The sequence below is a fragment of the Nomia melanderi genome, chromosome 12 (genome assembly GCF_051020985.1).
Source record: "Nomia melanderi isolate GNS246 chromosome 12, iyNomMela1, whole genome shotgun sequence".
In the NCBI taxonomy this organism is placed as follows: Eukaryota; Metazoa; Arthropoda; class Insecta; order Hymenoptera; family Halictidae; genus Nomia; species Nomia melanderi.
In genome coordinates, this window is record NC_135010.1 from 6,048,617 (window position 1) to 6,055,810 (window position 7,194).

General features: G+C 42.5%; 1 long non-coding RNA gene across 1 annotated transcript; it reads right to left on the reverse strand.

Annotated features, from left to right (window-relative positions):
* Positions 1-707: 707 nt before the first annotated feature.
* On the reverse strand, positions 708-5,273 carry LOC143175165 (uncharacterized). The gene is made up of 3 exons (XR_012999869.1): positions 4,729-5,273; positions 2,522-2,809; positions 708-2,421 (listed from the first exon to the last, which is right to left on the reverse strand). It is a non-coding gene; the product is annotated as an uncharacterized LOC143175165 (long non-coding RNA).
* Positions 5,274-7,194: the final 1,921 nt, after the last annotated feature.

Sequence of the window (7,194 nt, forward strand, 5' to 3'; positions counted from 1 at the left end):
AATTTCTATCCTTTCTTTCTGGTTACTTTATGCGAAATGATTGAAAATTGCATCTGAAACAACAATGCCCTATCACACTGTTATCAGAAACCTTAATCATCATTATCTGAGACTTTATCACTAATAAAGCTGACGTTAAGACTGGATCAAACACGGTGTTTCATCTAATTGTGTGCAGCGTTTAACTTCGCGTGAGCTAATGATTCAGGAGTTGAAATAAGATTCTGGAGTTCTAAGTATTATTGTTAAACGTTCTATTAGACGGTTCAATGACACGGATGATAAGGATACTCGGAATTATTATAAAAGTATGGGAAGAGGAAAACAGCAAAATTACTGTTGTTTGCGTTTAATTTAATGTTTACAATTTGTGCAGCTTTGGAAAGATTATATCATTAGAGTCGGTCTAAATGATCGAGTCTGATTACAGCAAGAACTATCAGAGAGACACTGTATGGCAAGTTAATAGGTGTGCGCGTAACACGTGTGTGTACACGTCAGTGGGTTACCATATTTCATAGGGGCGAATGATAGGGCAACTTTATCTAGCGCGACGCGCTGCAAAATTATTTCCGCTTCGTCGAGACACGCGGTAGACAGCTCAGCTTTGATGACGTCTTCTTTAAATCGAAAAATCGGACGCAGTTTTTGTTCGAACAAACGTAATTTATATATAGCTTTAAATATAATAAGATTCAATTATTTCGGAGACGATGATAATTATACAGAGTATATTACTTTAAAAGTAAAATAACAATTTTCAGCTGTTGCAATTATTTGTTTATTTATAAATTTTACTTGAAAATTTGATCGAAGCTTTATGAATTTTATCCGTTAATTTGAAATTTCTGTGTTGATAATTAACTAGATTCAATATTTAAGTTAAGATAGTAGCCTTGCGAGTTAAATGATTTAAGTGAATTTATATTTTTAGAAACTCGTTAATCTGTATGAGGAATAAAATTGAAAAAAAAAACGCGCTACTAAATTTCTGTTATCGGTGTGCCTGATAACAGTCAATTCTGAACGGAAGATTTTTTCAAACGGGCTTAGTCACGTGAATGAGGACGTTATGTTTACAATCTTGCAAAAGACTCATTATCGTTCAGTTGATCGTCACTGACAATACACGAGTCCGAGCACTGGAAACGGCCGAGATTTCTATCGTAGAGTACGATAATTTCTTCAATATTAATGTTTGATAACTTAAGCCGACAGTAAATATCCGGACACACCTGGTTCGTGTCATAGGTTTATCATCGGTTGAGCGATTACGTAACGGAATTTAAAGTCTCTTTAACACTAGATTTATGGAACGCGTCAATTTGACGCATATCGAGTTTTATAAACGTTATTTGGCAAATATTTACGTCAATTTTGATCGATGTCATTATACGAATACGTATCCTAGTTGTATATTTTTAAACCTCTAATTTCCAAGATCTAAATGAATATACACCAGTTTCACTGTATGTAATTTCATGAAACATTCCCCTGTACCATACTCATAACCAGTGAAAAGAAGATGGCTACATCTCTCGTCAAACCGAGAGACGTTATATTTTCCTCGAAAAATTATAATTTTTATTCTCGAATTAATAAAAATGATCAATAACAAAATATTTAACCTCTGTAATATATACAGAAATATTAATTTCTAGATATTTTACCTATCATAACACAATGATATTAAAATTTATTTTTATTGTTGTAAATAGTTTTACAAGGAAACAGTGAAATCAACTTCGTTTCCAAAGTACCTTCTATAATACTGACAATATCAATGAAATTAATCAAATTCTACCAATGCACTGTTCATAATTTCTACAACATTATGTTACGATGAATCATTCAATCCGAATCCATGAGAATATTAAGAAACATAACGAAAGCACGTAACCGGTTGAAAGTGCGTGATATCGTTCGTGAAAAAGAAGAAAAAAAGGATCGCGTATGTAAATTATTCCTGATAAGTCCCGTATACGTTTGTATATTTTATCCGCAGTTCGCAGACGAAGCGCGAAGTGGGTAGATGCGATCCCCGATTATTCCTATCGAGTAACAAAGAGAGCGTTGTACTTTTCCGAGCGTAAGTCTGGCTTTGCCGGCGAGCTGCTTTACGTGCTCGTTCGAGAGTCGTGTGTCTTGTGACGTCATCCGAGGATCCGGCAACGTCGCAAACGATTCCGCGGCGTTGTCGGTCCGTCCTATGTGCCGGAAATTCAGAGCCTCTTTCGCTTCTATGTAGATCCACGTAAACCCTGTTTGTTTCCCGAACGATTCGCCAGATCGTGTCGAAATATTGTCACGGGCCACGCACCTCTCTGCGATTCAGGTTTCACGTATGAATTATCGAAACTTCGCCTGACGACTATCAACCCGTCATACGATTCCTCCGAGAAAAGTATCATTCCCGTCCGACTGTGAAAAGCAACGCAACGTTTCATAGCAGATGATATCATTCTGTCACGTTACAATGTATGCTAGCCGGGGAAAATCAATCCGGCGCTTCTCTACTAACCTTTTGCCGGAACACCGTCACCCCGCTACTAACCGTCCCAAAAGCATCACGCTCTTCAAGGGTCCGTTGCGATATTGACCCGAGGTTGCGTTAGGTTATTTCTGTCGGGGTTCATGCACCTTTTCAGGTGAAACGTTCGAATTTCCGTAATCCCGCTACGATTTTTCTCCCTAGCAGAATGCATTAAACGTGTATTTACGGGCATTACACTATTCCCCGGGTCGCCATTCGGCCGTGTCCTTGACCCCATATTAATGGCCCAAACGGTTAAACGTCGTGTGCAATGCCCTGCAGAAAGCAAAAGATATACAGTGAGCTCCTCTCTATGCATGCTCAAGTGGAATGTAAAGTGATACGCTTGTACGCACAGCGCCGTATGCAATCCCTGTTTCAAACATATTTCAGGATGGATTAGACGCTTGACGTTTTCGAAAAAAATATTGGGAACTCGCACCGACAGTTGTACGTGCTATCCGTTACCTCAACTGTGTTGATCTTGCATTTGGTAAATTAACGCTAGAACTACCGAGCAATCGCATTGATATTTTCGAATTTTTATATAGGAACTCTAAGAACGCAGCTACTGACATCTCAATTGACTTACAATTCAATTTGCGTATCAAGGAATCAATTTCTTTAGTTATCTCGCAGAGAATCATCTGTTATCTTTTTAAGAACTGGGAATGAAGAAATTAGGAATGGGTCAATTTGACCTATTTGGTAGTGTTAAAGAAACAAAAATATTATTTTAACCTCTTAGAAACAGTGAATTGAGTATGTCGCTAGGTTGGGACTGAGAACCGAAATGTCTTCCATTCAACAAAAAGAGACTTATATATACCTCATCTCGCAAGTTACATAACGAAATTTCGATTTCGTCAGGCAAGCCTTTATTTCGTCGAAATAAAAAAAGCTGCATTCCTTCCGAATGACTTCTTTCGCGAAGGTATCGCAAGAGGAAGACGGGACAACCCGCGGGGTTCGCGTGATGAGGAATGGTCAAGGATACGAGGCGATCCTTTAAATCAGCCCCGTGCTGTGTGTTTACCGTTCGAAATGGACCAAGGGAAGAGGATGTGCGGCGCGATATGCGACCTAATTCAGTACCCTACTGATAACGATGACGTCACGATAGCTCGTCTACTCGTTACTAGTCACGGACGGTACGTGACACGGGACCCAACTGTAGAGATGAGCAGGCCGATAATGGTGTGCTGCTACACTATACATTACGTTATGCGTTACGTTACGCTGTTTTCCTCGTGACACAACACACCGCGGCTGGTTCGCGTTCCCAGTATGAACGGTCCGTGCTCGTCCATTCGATCGCGAAGATGGTGTCGGGGAACGTCGCCGCACACCGGCCTGGCGCGTATCCTCCTCGACGTACCGTGTTTCGTGACCTGTCTTAAATATTGCGGACTTTTACGCCGTCGAGCGTGCGTGGCCGGACGCGTATGTATATCCGCAGCATTGATTCCCGGCTTGAAAGGTACGAGATACGTGAGAAAATGAAAGTACAGCAGCAGCCCGCTTTAGATCGATCAGCTCCAGCGAGAGAGAACGGACCGACCGGTCGTCGCAGCATCGTCGTCCTTACGTCGGCGTCAACTCACGAGATTGCGCGATGATGTCATGTATTCGGCCGAGTTTACGCGTGTTTGTAAACAGGCAGAGGGAACGAGAGAAACAGCCCAGAAAGACAGACCGGGAACGAACAAGAGGGGAGCAACCAAGGTGGGAAAGGAGAATACGGGGAGGAGGAGCGGAGGAAAGAAAGAACGATATAGAGAGGGAGAGACGGGGAAAGAGAAAGAGTTTTGTGTCAGGCACCTTGCCGTTCCAACTGCGCAGCATCTCGCCCGGTTCTCGTACGTTTTCGTCGAGGTTCCCTACGCAGCCGTCGCTCGTCTCGTTTTCTCGTATACGAGCGTGACGTCATGCTGCAAGTTCCATCGGAATAGCCGGGTGAGGAACGGGAGGGAGCGGAAGGTGGTGGCCCAGAGGGGAGATGGAGGAGGAACGTTACGTGGGGATGAAGAAAACGGGCGGGAGCGTGCGCGCGAGCATATACATACATACATATATATATATGTATATATATATATTTTACATATAATATTATACATATATATATTTATATATATACAACGGCCACGTATGCGCGCGCGCGTAGAGGGCTGCAGCGTCGATGCATCGACTGTTACCTGCATACGGCGGTCTGCATGCAGAACACCTAGCGCTGTGACATCGCTCGTGTGTAGCTGTTGGTTGGCTCGTTGGTCGACTGCTTTTGCCTCTCTGCTCTCCTCTCGCCTACCTACTACCCGCACACCTATATCTTCGTAGCGTAACCGGTTACGCGCCGCGTGCAAACTCCTACCATCCTCTCGTACCCCTCCGGCTATCTCCTTCCTCCATCCAGTTTCGTTTCTTTTCCTTTCTTTTCAGACCCATCTCTCTTTCGAACCGTTCCCAACCTCCCCCACTCGTTCTTTCTTACTTTTCCCTTATGTATCATTCCTGTCCCGTCTCTTTCTCTCTGGACGGTCCGAGGTATCATGCGCAAACGATGCAACAGACCAGCTAGCTATGTAGCTGGCTGGTTGGCAGGCAAGCAGGCAGGCTGGCCGACTAGCTAGCTGGCTGGCTGGGTGGCTGGCTGACTGGCTGGTTGTCTACCATTCGACGTCCCTGCATTCTGCATGTGTTTTTCCTCTCGTTCTCTTTCGTCAGCGATGTAGAACCCGCGTGTGCGCGAATTTCTCTTCGGCTTTGCCTGATCCCTGCGGTCATCTAGAGGGGCGTGCTCTTTATCCTACTCCGTCTCTGTCGTGCTACACGATTTGTCTGAACATGCAGTATTCTCCTGCCACGCTACAGTTGCCGCCTCGGTCAATATCACATCGTACTCCAGCTACGCGCAGTGCGCGTTAATGCCATGCGGTTCGCGGTCTCGTTTTTAGAATAGGTTACATCAGCCCCGGTCATGCACCTGCTATATACAGAATTTACGGTCCCGTCTGCATGTCACGTTTTTCTGGACGATTGATATTGTCAAGGTTCGGTCGTAAAGGTGATATGCGCAGTTATTCTGTGCTTTTTGTGTAGATCTGTTTTTTCTTCTTGTAACATAATGAAGGTAATGTACGGGATAATGTCGATCGCTTAAAACTGTATTCTATTGTACTTTAATTTGTTATATTCAAATGAGATGCTACACGAAATCATACCATTCTACATACAGTAACACGCAAATTTATAATATTAATGGAAATATACTATCAAACTAAAAGTCAACCACTTGCTGGAAGACAATGCCTCGGACTAATCTATTTCCGGAACCTGATTGCACGAGACTGATGTTTATGTAAACATTTTTGTGAATCTCTAAAGTGCAGAACCTCGAATGAAAATACGCTCGACAAAATGGAGGATAGAATGCCGACGAAGTTATTGAATTAGGCGTGCTCGTGGTCGAGTTTCGTCTCTTTTCTTAGGTCCTTCTAATAGTTTCCGCGGGCAATGCCACCAGACGATGGCCCGAGCGCATATTGCACCGGACGGTTAATGGCGTGATGGCGTGACACCGGTGTACACGCAGACCGAGGTGGGGCGGTCAAAACCGAACGGAACGAAACGGAACGAAACGAAACGAAACGAAACGAAACGAAACGAAACGAAACGGAATGAAACGAAACGAAACGAAACGAAACGGAACGAAACGAAACGGAATGAAACGGAACGAAACGAAACGAAACGAACCGAAATGAAACGGCTCTAGAACGCGATGTCGCGTGTCCTATGTTTGCAGTCGCGTGTGTCGCGAGTATTACACGCGATCTCACGACTAAATGCTTTGTCTCACGAACACCGGCCGCTGCGTCGTTTTGTTTCTTTCCCTCCGTTTCTAATTCCTAACCCTTTAAACCTCTCCTAAGCTGATACTGCTATACACGTTCCTATTACTTTACGACATTCGAGATTAGACGTTTATCTCGCACGGCAAAGGGTTATAAATTTCGTGGCGACGGGAAAATCGTGTAAAACGAGACGATTGCTTTTCGCTTTCCCGGACAATTGCGTTCGCGATTCAATCCTCGATTTCCCCCGATGGGAACCCTCGTGTAACGGATACATGGATGCATGCTCCGTTACAAAATGAGAAATACTCTATGATTCTTTTATTGAGACTAATAATAGTTTGTGTTTCTGTGTTTCACAACGGGACATTAACACGTTCACTAGTGTCGCATATTTGTGACGGTCGTAATCCTATATTTTACATAATAAAAATGAAATTAGTCATATAGGTTTTGTTATTAGAAATTATAAACGGCATTATATTTAGGAACTCATTGACTCGTTATAGTTTCATTTTTCTAATGTTTCGTTTAGAAGATTTATTAGATTGAAGAAAATATTATGATTGAGAAAACCGTCACCGAAGTAAGCGCTGGTAGCGAACGTGTCAAGAAAATGTAAAAGCAGGAATCTGTAGCAGTGATACATAATAATAATTGCTCGTTTACACTAAAGACAAATTCTGTTAGATTAATAATGGCTTAGTTTGTCACGTGACTAATTTCTATATTTATGGAAATATTTTAATGATTTATTGAATATATTTTTTATTTAAGAGCACCGTATCCAAATCAAATTTCGAATGTAAA